We start from the raw sequence: 16323 nt of genomic DNA on the forward strand, positions 1-16323 counted from the left end.
GGAACTATGACCTGTTCAAACAGGCTTTGCTACTGAAGTTTGAACTGATCCCCAAGGTGTACGATTCTGGGGTGTACGCAAGACCCCAAGTGTCACTTACAAGGAGGTCACCAACCTGCTGTGGGAATATCTCCGCAAGTGGGGGAAGGGTACAGGGGCCACTACCTCCGAGGGATTGAAGCAGCTGTATGACATCTCTTCTCCAGACCTTAAGATGTGGTTAGTGGACCCAAAGCACTGGGCACTAGCAGATGAGTTTGTGGACAGCAGATGGGGGGGGGGCGCGAAGGAGACCGATATCGGGGAGTCAGAAGGGTGGGTCACCCAGAGACCTCTCAAAGTTGCGACTCCAAGAAGCCCAACTCAGGGGTGCCCATGAGCCAGAGCGGGCCAACCCCCCCACTCGTGGGACTTGAGGGACCTGAAATGTAATTACTGTGGCCGAAAAAGACACAAAGTGGCGCAATGCCTGAAGATGAAGGAACTGCAGGCCAAGCAGAATCCTCAGAATGTCAACTGGGCGGAAGCCCACCGAGAGGGGGCACCACCAGTCCAGGGGGCCGCAGTCAACATGGCAGAGTCAGGGAGAGGAGAACGCCAGCGCAGAGGATCAGGGGAAGGGGGGGCTCCAGTTCCAGAGCACCTGTACTCAATCCCCCGGGTGAGAATGAAACATGCCTCATGGAAAAATCGCGAGCTCATCCCCATTGAGGTGGGCGGAAGGAGCGTCCAGGGGTTCTGGGACACAGGCAGAGAGGTGACACTGGCCAGGCCAGAGGCGGTAGACCCAGACCAGCGAGTGCCTGATGCATAGCTGACCCTGAGAGGTGTGTTCAGGCCCCTCGACAAGATTCCTGTAGCAAGGATGCATCTGAACGGGGGGGGGGTGCCTAAGGAGGGCCCCCAAAGAGTTTGGGGGGCATGATAAGCTACTCCTGGAGGAACTAATGGGTATTGACTTGGGGGACTGGCCGGGTGGCACTCAGAGCACCCTGATCCTTCCCCAGAGTCAGAGCCAGTGAGGGACACCCTGTCCTGAGCCAGCAGTGCGAACCCTCCCAATGTGGGGATCAAAGCACCAAGGGTAGGGTTCAAAAGGGCTGGGCCTGAGCCTCTGTCCCAAGATGGGGAAACCAATGCATAGCCAGCCAGGGCTGTGGCCCCAAACCCAGCAGCGGAATTCCAGATTGAGCTGTAGGCGGATCCCTCCTTAAAGAAGCTGAGGGCCTTTGCTGGCCACAGTGGTGCCGGACCCCTGGGGAGAACAGCTGGGAGAGCTTCCTGTGAGAGAAGGGAATGGGCTGGTTTGGGGGCAGACTGAACCTTGTAAAGCCGGGAGTCAGTTTGTGATTCCCCAGTCTGGCCCATGATGTTCCCCTTTTGAGGCATCAGGGCAGCCAGCACGCCAGGCAGCGGCTGCTGCAGAACTTTTACTGGCTCGGGTCTTGGACGCTGTCCAACAGTATTGCAGGTCCTGTGACTCCTGCCAGAGGGTGGGGAAGGCCTGGGTTAAGTGCAAAGCATCTCTGAGACATTTGCCCATCATACAGCCTTCTCATCATGGAAATAGTGGGGCCCCTCAGCAAGGCAATCCGCGCTGGGAAGAAATACATTCTGGTGGTGGTACCCCGATGCAGTGGCCTAGTCCTCTATCGAGGAAGGCACCGTGGCAGATGTACTGCTGACCATTTTCAGCAGAGTGGGGTTCCCCAAGGAGGTCCTTAAAGACCAGCAGTCCAACTTCATGTCAGCCCTGCTCCAGTGCTTGTGGGAGAAGTGTGGGGATCAGGCACACCTGGGCCACTGCATGTCACCCTCAGTCCTATGGGCTGATGGAGAGGTTCAATGGGACTCTAAAGATGATGCTGAAAACATTTATGGCCCAGCACCCGCAGGAGTGGGACAAGTATTTACCCTACGTGCTGTTCGCATACAGGGAAGTTCCCCAGGAATCCACAGGGTTTTCCCCATTCGAGTTGCTTTATGAGAGAAGAGTGAGGGGACCCTTGGACTTGATGAGGGACGACGGGGAAGGGAAGCCCTCTCCCCATGGAGAATCTGTGGTGGAATACGTACTGATTTTCCGGGAAAATCTCACTGAGCTTATGGGTTTGGACAGGAGAAACCAAGTCAGGGCCTAAGGGAAGCAGAAAAGCGGGGGCCCCTCCTGTGCCACTGGGGACCAGGTGATGCTTCTCATCCCCGTGAAGAAGAATAAGTTGCAAGCTGCCTGGGATAGGCCTCTCAAGGTCATCAAACAAGGAGGTGAACTATATGGTGAAACCTTTTACAGCACCCTAAAGCCTGCGATTGAATCAAAAAATCTGAACACTGCTGCTGGATGTACAGCCCAGATCCAGTTCAACGTTGTCACGACAGCTACATAGTCAGATATTCGTTTAGATCAGAGATGGGCAAACTTTTTGGCCCGAGGATCACATGTCGGTACGGAAATTGTATGGCGGGCCATTAATGCTCAGAAAATTGGGGGTTGGGGTGTGTGTGGGGGGGAAGGATACGGCTGGGGCTGCGGGCTCTGGGGTGGTGCCAGAAATGAAGCGTTCAGGGTGCAGGAGGGGGATGAGGGCTGGGGCAGGGAGTTGGTGCACTGGAGGAGGTTGGGGTGCAGTCTCCGGGTGGCGCTTACCTCAAGCATCTCTGGAAGCAGCAGCATGTGCCCTGTCCAGCACCGTCCCTACAGCTCCCATTGGCGGCGCTTGTGGTAGGGGCCGCATGAAGAGCCATCTTACATCTTAGTAAGAGCCAGAGAGGGGGAACCAGATCCTGCTGTTTCCGGGAGCCACACAGATCCATGGCACAGTACTTTCATTTGTCGTGTAACTGACATTTCACTAGCAGCTCTCTGTAGCGTGCAAGCAGGTGTGGTAATAAATGCACCGCACAGAATTTGGACTGCCTGGGCTTGTGTTAAATCTAATTTTTAATGTTCTGATTTTGATGCTGACCCAAAAGTTTGGCAGCCAGAGTCAATCCTGCATCTTGGCAGGGCCCAGACTAGAACTAGGTGACCCTTGCGGTCCCTCCCAACCCTATGGGGGCTATGATCCTAGTACCGGGTCTGATTCAGGCTCCGTATAGGGTCAGCAGTGTTTTCTGATCCAACCTCCAAACAGACCCAGCAATCCGTGTATGGGAAGCTGGACGTGGCCGATGATCATATTCCTATGCTTATAGCCGTGTGCTGTGCGCTACATAATATTTTTGAAGGGACGGGTGAATGCTTCACTCAGGGCTGAACCGCAAAGGCTCAGCACCTGGAGGCTAGCTTTGAACAGCCAGAGACCAGGGCTATTAGAAGGGCACAGCACGGGACCATAAGGATCAGGGATGCTTTGAGGCAGCAATTTGAAGCTGAAACCTATACTCGAGATTGCAGTGCTTGTAATGCTAGGAGGTGATTGGTGCACATGATGCAAGAAGGGAACTTAACATAGCTGTATCTATGTTACTTTGCAGTGCTCTTTTTGCTTTCACTTAATAGAATAAAGATTGCTTTCAAACAAACACAATTCTTTTACTGAAAGACAACAACCGGAAGAGAGAGTCCAATGAAAAAAATCATCAGTCGGGAGCAGGATGGGGGAGAATGGAGGGTATGGAAGGTCTCAAGAGGAGGAGGGGGGTCTCAGCACGGCTACAGATTTGTGTATGTCCAGGGATCATACCCAAACCTGGGCAAGTGTTGAGTGTAGTGGGTATTGGGAGTCCACACTGCTGGACTTTGAGGAGGGAGGAGTGGAATGCTGCGGGTAGAGAGTGGATCCAGGAGGTTGATAAGAGTGTGTTGGCGATGTGTGTGTGTGTGTGTGTGTGTGTGTGTGGTGCATTGGGAAAGAGTTTTCCGACAGTGGCTGCAGGGGAAGGTGGGCGTGGAGCTGCTCGGTTTGAAGAGCTAGTACCTCTGGAGCATGTCCGCTTGACGCTCCATGACTGTTAAGAGCCCCTCCGTGGCTTCTTTCTGGTGTGCTGCGTTCTCCTTTCATTCCGTCTTCTCACTGTCCCACCACTCCTTCAATTCCTTTTTCTCAGCAGCGGAGTGGATGATAACCTCACGCATAAAGTCCTCCTTACTTCTTCACCGTTTTCGAATTCTTCGCAACCGCTCTGCCGCCGATAACAAAGAGGGAGGCTGGTCTCCCAAGGTCATCTGTGTGAAGTTTAAATACAACATTTTACAGAAGCAGTATTGTTTGCTACATAGACAGCACTCTTTCAGTGCTTTAAAACACAGCTGGTACTCACACAACTGTCAGTATCTGGTTGACCCTAGGCAAGCACACATAAGCCACAAGACTCCCAAAATGGTGAGTAGCAGCAGGGACAGGGTAAATCACTGTTTCGGGACCCTGCTGTACACTGGACACTTGGCTCTTGGGCACTTGGGGAGAGCCAGCACTGTAGGGTGGGCCTGATATTCATTCCTGTCTCCACACTTTCCACAGGAGGTGATCATTATGGGTGATATCTCGCTGCTGAGGGTGAGCAGGGAATCAAGGGACAGTGTTCTCTAAGCCTGCGGCTTCTGCCCTGGCCCTATGTGAATGGCGCGTGTGTACCTATGGATTCCTATCTTGTGCAGAAGCTATAAAAGGGGGTGGAATAGGACAAAAGAGGCTGCCGGCCATGAGAAAACCCCTTCTTACCACCTGAGATGTCTGCTGGAACTAACTAGGACTGTACCAGGGAAAGGATTGGGCCCAGACTAGGAAGGAGTCTGTGAAAGAAGTTTATTGGAATGTCTCTGCGGGTGAGCTATTACCTGTTATCCGTTTCTTAATGCTTTTAGGCTTAGACTTGTGTGTTTTTGCTTTATTTTTGCTTGGTGACTTCTTTTGTTCTGTCTGTTGTTACTTCAAACCACTTGAATCCTACTTTTATATTTAATAAAATCACTTTTGTTTATTAATAAACCCAGAGTAAGTGATGAATACCTGGGGGAGCAAACAGCTGTGCATATCTCTCTATTAGTGATATTGAGGGTGAACAATTGATGAATTTACCCTGTATAAGCTTTATAACAAGTACAATGGATTTGTTTGGGGTTTGGCTCCTATTGGGACGTGGGTGCTGGAGACAGGTAACCTGCTGAGCTGTTTTCAAAGTCTGCAGCTTTGGGGGTGTGGCCCAGACCCTGGGTCTGTGTTGCAGCAGACTAGCGTGTCTGGCTCAACAAGGCAGGGTTCTGGAAGTCCCAAGCTGGCAGGGAAAACAGGCTCAGAGGTAATTTCTGTAACATCAGGTAACAGTCCAAGGAAGGAGGTCTCTGTGAATGAACACGTCACAGTTAGGGATAGGGTACAGAGTAACCTAGCCAAATTGGAGGATTGGGACAAAATTAATTTGATGAGGTTCAACAAGGAAAAATGCACCTAGCACTTAGCACGTAAGAATCCCATGAACCACCACAGGCTGGGGACTGTCTGGCTAAGCAGCAGTTCTGCAGAAAAGGACCTGGGGATTACAGTGGCTGAGAAGCTGGATACGAGTGAGCAGTGTGCCCTTGTTACCAAGAAGGCTAACCACATATTGGGCTGCATTAGGAGGAGCATTGCCAGCAGACCGAGGGAAGTGATTATTCCCCGCTGTTAGGCACTGGTGAGGCCACATCTGGAGTATTGCGTCCAGTTTTGGGCCCCCCCCCACTACAGAAAGGATGTGGACAAATTGGAGAGAGTCCAGCGGAGGGCAGCGAAAATGATTAGGGGGCTGGGGCACATGACTTATGAGGAGAGGCTGAGGGAACCGGACTTGTTTAGTCTGCAGAAGAGAGGAGTGAGAGGGGAGTTGATAGCAGCCTTCAAAAGAGGATGGATCATAGCTGTTCTTAGTGGTGGCAGATGACAGAACAAGGAGTAATGGTCTCAAGTTGCAGTGGGGGACGTCTAGGTTCCATATTAGGAAACACTATTTCACTAGGAGGGTTGTGAACCACTGGAATGGTTTACCGAGGAAGGTGGTGAAATCTCCATCCTTAGACATTTTTAAGGCCCCGCTTGACGAAGCCCGGGCTGGGATGATTTAGGTTGTGTTGGTCCTTCTTTGATCGGGGGTTGGACTAGATCACCTCCTGAGTTCTCTTCCAACCCTAATCGTCTATGATTTGTAACAACAGCTGCTTTGGAACCAGCCTGGCCTCGCTAACCTAGCTGTTCACCAGGTGGAGACAGGAGTCCACCCTCCTGTAAGATGCTCCCAATTCTGGGTCACTGGGAAAACAGCCAAGGACCTGGTGGGAGAGGTCGGAGACATACTGACTTTAGGGCGTGATCCAGCCATCCACCAGCCCCGGGGGCCTGTCACTTGTGCCGGTCCACAGGAAAGATGGGTCGATCCGACTCTCAATGCCATCACCATGTCTGGCGCCTGCACATACCTACTCCTGATGAGAGCCTAGACAAGTGGGGGGGACTCAGTACCCATGACCAAGGATGTCACCAAAGGCTACTGGCAGGTGCCTTTCGATCCAGATGCCAGGTTGAAACCTGCTTTTGTTACCTCTTTGGGGCTGTACAAGTCCTACCTTTCAGCCTTAAGGAAGGGTCGGTCACCTACCGGTGCCAGACGGATCAATTACTGATGGGGATGGAGAATTTTACCCTAGCGTACATTGATAATATTTGTGCCATTAGTCAGACCTGGGAGGACCATGTGTCCCAGGTGATTAGGGGGCTGAGTTACCTCCAGGATTCAGGGCCGACTGTAAAAGCTAGGAAGTGCAAGGTGGGGATGGCAGAGGTGTCGTACCTGAGCCACAAGGTAGAGAGCGGCTGCCTAAAGCCAGAGCCAGCCAATGTCGGGGCGACCAGCGATTGGCCTGCTCTCCAGACTATGAAACAGACCCAGGGCTTTATTGGGATGGCGGGGCACTACCAGAGGCTTGTGCCCCACTTTAGCTCTGTGTCAGCTCCCAAGAAGGGTAAGCCAGACAAGCTGGTCTGATCGGAGCAGTGCCAGAGGGCTCTCTGCACACTGAAGGAGGATCTGGTCAAGGGCCCGGTGCTGGGAAACCCAGACTTTGACAAGTCCTTTATGGTGTTCACCGATGTCCCAGACACAGGACTGGGCACGGTGCCGAGGCAGGCCCATGCAAAGGGGGCGAAACACCACATCATGTACCTGAGCAGGAAGCTGCTGCCCTGGGAGCAGGGCTATGCAGCCATAGAGAAGGAATGCCTGGCCATGGAGTGGGCTCTTACAAGGCTGCAGCCGGATCTATTTGGGCAGCGCTTCACTGTGTGCACAGACTACTCGCCCTGCCATGGCTGCATCAGATGAGAGGGGCCAATGCCAAGCTCCTGAAGTGGAGTCTGTCATTAAAGGATTACGATATGGAGGTGGTCCATAGTGGTTAAAGGGAGTGAAAGTGTTTTGGCTGATGCTTTGTGCCGGAGAGGGAGACCTGAACTTCCCCAGGTCACTGGCTAAAGTGACCCCGCTCAGTTAGGTCTCGAAGAGGGGAAGAGGGGAGACATGTGATGGGATTTCCCCTTGTTATGTTGTATATGAGGCTTACTGTTTGACATGAATGCTGTGTGTCCCTAACTTTCCCTGTGTATTGCACCAATGTCTAGGTGGTGGGAATAAACGTGTGCAAATTTTGGAGATGCTCCAGCTTTCTGTATGGAAGTTATGGACACCCCTTTGTAAGTTGAGACCCAGGAGGGGGATGCGACGAGGATACTCTTGGCCTGGGAAGCGAGAGAAAGGCCAGAGGAGGAGCAACAGGTAGGGCAGGGGCCAGGCAGTTCGAAGCGAGTCTCGGCTGGCTTGGGGCTCAGGGGGAGAAGCTAAGAAGTGCTAAGAAGTTCTGTCCTGCGCTGCGTTCCTGTCGACTAATAAACCTTCTGTTTTTACCAGCTTGGCTGAGAGTCACGTCTGCCGGTGTGTCATGGAATCACCGGGGCGATGCTCTGGAACTACTCCGTCTGACGCCAGCCAAGACTCTGGGGGAGCATGCCTCCTCTCTCAGAGCATACTGTCTCCAGGCAAGAAGCTTAAACATCTTCACCTTTCCTGGGTCTGACCTTGGAGCATTCAGCATCCCCATCCACACCGTGCACTTCCCACAGTGAGTCTGCCCGGGTGGGGTTCCTGGGGAAGCCAGAGGGTCCTGCACCTCAACTCCGCAGTCAGGCATGACTCTCAGTCAGCCAATAAAACAGAAGGTTTATTAGTGGACAGTAACACAGCGTAGGACAGAACTTGTTAGCACAGAAATCAGCGACTTTCAGCCAAGTCTATCTTTCAAGTCCTGGGCCAGACGCGCTGCACTAGCCCTCTTCCAGTCTCCTAATGCAGACTGCCAGCTTCCAACACCCCCCTGTTGCCCCTTCTCCGTCTCTTTGTCTTGCTTCCCAGGGAAAATGTGTCACCGGGTCACATAGGTGCAAACGGCTGGGTAGCCTCACCTGCCCTGAGGTCCTCAGTAAAAATCACACGCCCAACTCATACGCAACAAAACAAGATGAATAAAACCCCACTTTGTCACAGCTCTTCCTCCTCAGAGACCGGAACTGGGTGGGGCACTTTGGCCAGTGGCCTGCGTAAGTTCTGTCCCGCATTTCTGGGACAAAGCATCGGCTACAATCTTGGCACTCCCCTTAACGTGGACCACCTCCATGTCATAATCCTGAAGCTGGAGACCCCACCTCAGGAGCTTGGCATTGGCCCGTTTCATCTAGTGTAGCCACCTCAGGGGTGAATGGTTCGTGTACACGGTGAAGCGGCGCCCAAACAGATACGGCTGCAGATTTGTAAGGGACCACACCATGGCCAGACATTCCCTTTCTATTGCTGGATAAGTCTGCTCCGAGGGCAGCAGCTTCCTGTACAGGTACACGATGGAGTGTCTCTCCCGCGTTCCATCAACCTGCATTAGCACGTGCACCCAGCGCTGTGTACGAGGCATCGGTGAACACCATAAAGGGCTTGTCAAAGTCTGGGTTTACCAGCATCGCACAGGCGCCAACTTTCATTTCGCAGTGCAAACATGGGAGGGAGGGGTGAGAAGCAAGGGAGCTACAATGCAATGAGTCACCTGCATGAGGCCCCACCAGGGGAATTGCTCAACCTTGCTTGGAGAGACATTCCATTTGTTCTACAAGCACATGGACTGAGAGTGTAAAACAGGGAGAATGGACACATACTGGGCCCTTCTCCTGCCCCACCTCTTCTGCAAGCAACCAGGCAGGACACTGAGAAGAACACAAGACTCCAACACAGGAGCTTGGCCCAGGTTTAAGGAACAAATCTGTATATTAAGGACTGCAATATCCAGTAGGGTGAGAAAAACTGCTTAATCTAGTTGCTGCCCAATCTAAAGGGTTGAGAGTTTAGACTGTGCTTATATTTTATTTTATTTTCGTAACCACTCTGACTTGTTATGCCTCGACTTAAAATCACTTTAGATCTAGCTTTATAGTTAATACATTTGTTTATTCTACCTGAAGCAGTGCATTTGTAGCAGAGACTCCCCTTGGCATAACAAGCCTGGTACATATCAATTTCTTTGTTAACTTGATGAACTCATATAAGCTTGCAGTGTCCAGCGGCCATAACTGGACACTGCAAGACGGAAGTTCCCAGGGTTATGTCTGGGACCGGAGATATTGGCTAGTATCATTCAATTGCAACTAGCTTGGAGCAGCTTACATGCCAGAGGCTGTGTGTGAACAGCCCACGGGTGGGGTGGGGGGTGGGGTCTCACAGCAGAGCAGGGTAAGACTGGCTCCCAGAGTCAAAGAAACAGATAGCCGTGGGGGGAGCAGACGGACACACCGACAGGCAGAAACCACGGTTGGAGTGCATGGACCCACTGCTGTCTGAAGTGTCCCTTTATTATTCTGCTACAAAACAAAAACTAACAGGACACTGGGGCTTTCCTGGGAGGGTGGGGGAAGGACAGAGCCCCTGACCATTTCCAGGGACAGGACATCAAAGACAACACTTTCAGATAAGGCACTGCTAAGTCCTGCCCCGCTCCCTGCAGCACAGGCTCTAGTACAGGGGTGGCTCACAATTTCAGCCTGTGCACGTCTGCGGAAGCATACTATGTAGAAGTCCAGTCTGTCATATCCACCATCAGGCGGAATCCACCCCGTAGGAGGGTTCCTGTCGGTCAGTGCACTGTTCAGTGGTGCGTTGAAAATATTCCTTAGTCTGAGACCATGAAAGTAGGCTTCCTGATCACCGCAGAACTGTATCATGTTCTTGGGAGTGGTGGGGCAGAAAGAGATAGGACCGACTCTTCTGCCGAGCTAAGTGTGTGGTTGGATCGATTAATGATATTGTTAAGTGAGTTGAGGGAACCACTGTTGTAGCATGTAGGAGTTTAGATAGTTTACTGTCCTTTTTCCTCTGTAGAGAAGTGAATTGTGCGTTGTAAATGGCTTGTCTCGTTTTTGTAAAGTCCAGCCACGTGGAATTTTGTGTGCAAGGTTGGTTTTGTATGAGAGTTTCTAGTTTTGAGAGCTCATTCTTGATCTTCTGTTTGCTGTACAGGATGCTGATCAGATAGGTTCCTCAGTTTCTTTGAGAGTGTGTGGCACAGTCTCTCACCGTAGTCAGTGTAGTAAGTCGATTGCAACGGATTTTTTACCTTCAGTCCGTTTGGTATGATGTCCATCTGTTTGCACTTGGGGAGAAAGATGATGTCTGTCTGTATCTGTGCAATTTTTTTTGTTCAAGTTGATGGATTTCCACTCCATGCGGCTAAATTTAGTGCCTTGCATGGTGACAAGTAGCAGCCGGGAGTCAATTCCCCAGTCAGCGGGGGGGGGGGAGCGCGGTGCGGGGGCGCCCCAATCAGAAACTGTGGAGTCTGGAGCTGGAGCTGAAAGTGAAGGAGCTGAAAGCGAAGGAGTTGGAACTGGAGGAGCAGAGACTGGTGGACAGAGGGCCTGCCAGGGGAGTAAATGAAGAAGGACCCAAGATGCCAGTTCTGCAGAGAATCTAGACACCAAATTGTCACCCCAGTTTAAGGAGGGGGGATATTAATGCCTACTTCACGTCCTTCACATCCTTCAAGGCTTGTGATCTGATCCAGATTGACCCTGCAGACAGGCTCCGCTGTGTAACCGCCCCCTGCTCGGTTCCAAGGCCAAGGAGGGATTGAGCTAAATGGATGGTATTGAGATGGGGAACTATGACCTGTTCAAACAGGCTTTGCTACTGAAGTTTGAACTGATCCCCAAGGTGTACGATTCTGGGGTGTACGCAAGACCCCAAGTGTCACTTACAAGGAGGTCACCAACCTGCTGTGGGAATATCTCCGCAAGTGGGGGAAGGGTACAGGGGCCACTACCTCCGAGGGATTGAAGCAGCTGTATGACATCTCTTCTCCAGACCTTAAGATGTGGTTAGTGGACCCAAAGCACTGGGCACTAGCAGATGAGTTTGTGGACAGCAGATGGGGGGGGGGGGCGCGAAGGAGACCGATATCGGGGAGTCAGAAGGGTGGGTCACCCAGAGACCTCTCAAAGTTGCGACTCCAAGAAGCCCAACTCAGGGGTGCCCATGAGCCAGAGCGGGCCAACCCCCCCACTCGTGGGACTTGAGGGACCTGAAATGTAATTACTGTGGCCGAAAAAGACACAAAGTGGCGCAATGCCTGAAGATGAAGGAACTGCAGGCCAAGCAGAATCCTCAGAATGTCAACTGGGCGGAAGCCCACCGAGAGGGGGCACCACCAGTCCAGGGGGCCGCAGTCAACATGGCAGAGTCAGGGAGAGGAGAACGCCAGCGCAGAGGATCAGGGGAAGGGGGGGCTCCAGTTCCAGAGCACCTGTACTCAATCCCCCGGGTGAGAATGAAACATGCCTCATGGAAAAATCGCGAGCTCATCCCCATTGAGGTGGGCGGAAGGAGCGTCCAGGGGTTCTGGGACACAGGCAGAGAGGTGACACTGGCCAGGCCAGAGGCGGTAGACCCAGACCAGCGAGTGCCTGATGCATAGCTGACCCTGAGAGGTGTGTTCAGGCCCCTCGACAAGATTCCTGTAGCAAGGATGCATCTGAACGGGGGGGGGGTGCCTAAGGAGGGCCCCCAAAGAGTTTGGGGGGCATGATAAGCTACTCCTGGAGGAACTAATGGGTATTGACTTGGGGGACTGGCCGGGTGGCACTCAGAGCACCCTGATCCTTCCCCAGAGTCAGAGCCAGTGAGGGACACCCTGTCCTGAGCCAGCAGTGCGAACCCTCCCAATGTGGGGATCAAAGCACCAAGGGTAGGGTTCAAAAGGGCTGGGCCTGAGCCTCTGTCCCAAGATGGGGAAACCAATGCATAGCCAGCCAGGGCTGTGGCCCCAAACCCAGCAGCGGAATTCCAGATTGAGCTGTAGGCGGATCCCTCCTTAAAGAAGCTGAGGGCCTTTGCTGGCCACAGTGGTGCCGGACCCCTGGGGAGAACAGCTGGGAGAGCTTCCTGTGAGAGAAGGGAATGGGCTGGTTTGGGGGCAGACTGAACCTTGTAAAGCCGGGAGTCAGTTTGTGATTCCCCAGTCTGGCCCATGATGTTCCCCTTTTGAGGCATCAGGGCAGCCAGCACGCCAGGCAGCGGCTGCTGCAGAACTTTTACTGGCTCGGGTCTTGGACGCTGTCCAACAGTATTGCAGGTCCTGTGACTCCTGCCAGAGGGTGGGGAAGGCCTGGGTTAAGTGCAAAGCATCTCTGAGACATTTGCCCATCATACAGCCTTCTCATCATGGAAATAGTGGGGCCCCTCAGCAAGGCAATCCGCGCTGGGAAGAAATACATTCTGGTGGTGGTACCCCGATGCAGTGGCCTAGTCCTCTATCGAGGAAGGCACCGTGGCAGATGTACTGCTGACCATTTTCAGCAGAGTGGGGTTCCCCAAGAAGGTCCTTAAAGACCAGCAGTCCAACTTCATGTCAGCCCTGCTCCAGTGCTTGTGGGAGAAGTGTGGGGATCAGGCACACCTGGGCCACTGCATGTCACCCTCAGTCCTATGGGCTGATGGAGAGGTTCAATGGGACTCTAAAGATGATGCTGAAAACATTTATGGCCCAGCACCCGCAGGAGTGGGACAAGTATTTACCCTACGTGCTGTTCGCATACAGGGAAGTTCCCCAGGAATCCACAGGGTTTTCCCCATTCGAGTTGCTTTATGAGAGAAGAGTGAGGGGACCCTTGGACTTGATGAGGGACGACGGGGAAGGGAAGCCCTCTCCCCATGGAGAATCTGTGGTGGAATACGTACTGATTTTCCGGGAAAATCTCACTGAGCTTATGGGTTTGGACAGGAGAAACCAAGTCAGGGCCTAAGGGAAGCAGAAAAGCGGGGGCCCCTCCTGTGCCACTGGGGACCAGGTGATGCTTCTCATCCCCGTGAAGAAGAATAAGTTGCAAGCTGCCTGGGATAGGCCTCTCAAGGTCATCAAACAAGGAGGTGAACTATATGGTGAAACCTTTTACAGCACCCTAAAGCCTGCGATTGAATCAAAAAATCTGAACACTGCTGCTGGATGTACAGCCCAGATCCAGTTCAACGTTGTCACGACAGCTACATAGTCAGATATTCGTTTAGATCAGAGATGGGCAAACTTTTTGGCCCGAGGATCACATGTCGGTACGGAAATTGTATGGCGGGCCATTAATGCTCAGAAAATTGGGGGTTGGGGTGTGTGTGGGGGGGAAGGATACGGCTGGGGCTGCGGGCTCTGGGGTGGTGCCAGAAATGAAGCGTTCAGGGTGCAGGAGGGGGATGAGGGCTGGGGCAGGGAGTTGGTGCACTGGAGGAGGTTGGGGTGCAGTCTCCGGGTGGCGCTTACCTCAAGCATCTCTGGAAGCAGCAGCATGTGCCCTGTCCAGCACCGTCCCTACAGCTCCCATTGGCGGCGCTTGTGGTAGGGGCCGCATGAAGAGCCATCTTACATCTTAGTAAGAGCCAGAGAGGGGGAACCAGATCCTGCTGTTTCCGGGAGCCACACAGATCCATGGCACAGTACTTTCATTTGTCGTGTAACTGACATTTCACTAGCAGCTCTCTGTAGCGTGCAAGCAGGTGTGGTAATAAATGCACCGCACAGAATTTGGACTGCCTGGGCTTGTGTTAAATCTAATTTTTAATGTTCTGATTTTGATGCTGACCCAAAAGTTTGGCAGCCAGAGTCAATCCTGCATCTTGGCAGGGCCCAGACTAGAACTAGGTGACCCTTGCGGTCCCTCCCAACCCTATGGGGGCTATGATCCTAGTACCGGGTCTGATTCAGGCTCCGTATAGGGTCAGCAGTGTTTTCTGATCCAACCTCCAAACAGACCCAGCAATCCGTGTATGGGAAGCTGGACGTGGCCGATGATCATATTCCTATGCTTATAGCCGTGTGCTGTGCGCTACATAATATTTTTGAAGGGACGGGTGAATGCTTCACTCAGGGCTGAACCGCAAAGGCTCAGCACCTGGAGGCTAGCTTTGAACAGCCAGAGACCAGGGCTATTAGAAGGGCACAGCACGGGACCATAAGGATCAGGGATGCTTTGAGGCAGCAATTTGAAGCTGAAACCTATACTCGAGATTGCAGTGCTTGTAATGCTAGGAGGTGATTGGTGCACATGATGCAAGAAGGGAACTTAACATAGCTGTATCTATGTTACTTTGCAGTGCTCTTTTTGCTTTCACTTAATAGAATAAAGATTGCTTTCAAACAAACACAATTCTTTTACTGAAAGACAACAACCGGAAGAGAGAGTCCAATGAAAAAAATCATCAGTCGGGAGCAGGATGGGGGAGAATGGAGGGTATGGAAGGTCTCAAGAGGAGGAGGGGGGTCTCAGCACGGCTACAGATTTGTGTATGTCCAGGGATCATACCCAAACCTGGGCAAGTGTTGAGTGTAGTGGGTATTGGGAGTCCACACTGCTGGACTTTGAGGAGGGAGGAGTGGAATGCTGCGGGTAGAGAGTGGATCCAGGAGGTTGATAAGAGTGTGTTGGCGATGTGTGTGTGTGTGTGTGTGTGTGTGTGTGGTGCATTGGGAAAGAGTTTTCCGACAGTGGCTGCAGGGGAAGGTGGGCGTGGAGCTGCTCGGTTTGAAGAGCTAGTACCTCTGGAGCATGTCCGCTTGACGCTCCATGACTGTTAAGAGCCCCTCCGTGGCTTCTTTCTGGTGTGCTGCGTTCTCCTTTCATTCCGTCTTCTCACTGTCCCACCACTCCTTCAATTCCTTTTTCTCAGCAGCGGAGTGGATGATAACCTCACGCATAAAGTCCTCCTTACTTCTTCACCGTTTTCGAATTCTTCGCAACCGCTCTGCCGCCGATAACAAAGAGGGAGGCTGGTCTCCCAAGGTCATCTGTGTGAAGTTTAAATACAACATTTTACAGAAGCAGTATTGTTTGCTACATAGACAGCACTCTTTCAGTGCTTTAAAACACAGCTGGTACTCACACAACTGTCAGTATCTGGTTGACCCTAGGCAAGCACACATAAGCCACAAGACTCCCAAAATGGTGAGTAGCAGCAGGGACAGGGTAAATCACTGTTTCGGGACCCTGCTGTACACTGGACACTTGGCTCTTGGGCACTTGGGGAGAGCCAGCACTGTAGGGTGGGCCTGATATTCATTCCTGTCTCCACACTTTCCACAGGAGGTGATCATTATGGGTGATATCTCGCTGCTGAGGGTGAGCAGGGAATCAAGGGACAGTGTTCTCTAAGCCTGCGGCTTCTGCCCTGGCCCTATGTGAATGGCGCGTGTGTACCTATGGATTCCTATCTTGTGCAGAAGCTATAAAAGGGGGTGGAATAGGACAAAAGAGGCTGCCGGCCATGAGAAAACCCCTTCTTACCACCTGAGATGTCTGCTGGAACTAACTAGGACTGTACCAGGGAAAGGATTGGGCCCAGACTAGGAAGGAGTCTGTGAAAGAAGTTTATTGGAATGTCTCTGCGGGTGAGCTATTACCTGTTATCCGTTTCTTAATGCTTTTAGGCTTAGACTTGTGTGTTTTTGCTTTATTTTTGCTTGGTGACTTCTTTTGTTCTGTCTGTTGTTACTTCAAACCACTTGAATCCTACTTTTATATTTAATAAAATCACTTTTGTTTATTAATAAACCCAGAGTAAGTGATGAATACCTGGGGGAGCAAACAGCTGTGCATATCTCTCTATTAGTGATATTGAGGGTGAACAATTGATGAATTTACCCTGTATAAGCTTTATAACAAGTACAATGGATTTGTTTGGGGTTTGGCTCCTATTGGGACGTGGGTGCTGGAGACAGGTAACCTGCTGAGCTGTTTTCAAAGTCTGCAGCTTTGGGGGTGTGGCCCAGACCCTGGGTCTGTG

The sequence above is a fragment of the Lepidochelys kempii genome, chromosome 7 (assembly GCF_965140265.1).
Source record: "Lepidochelys kempii isolate rLepKem1 chromosome 7, rLepKem1.hap2, whole genome shotgun sequence".
NCBI lineage: Eukaryota > Metazoa > Chordata > Testudines > Cheloniidae > Lepidochelys > Lepidochelys kempii.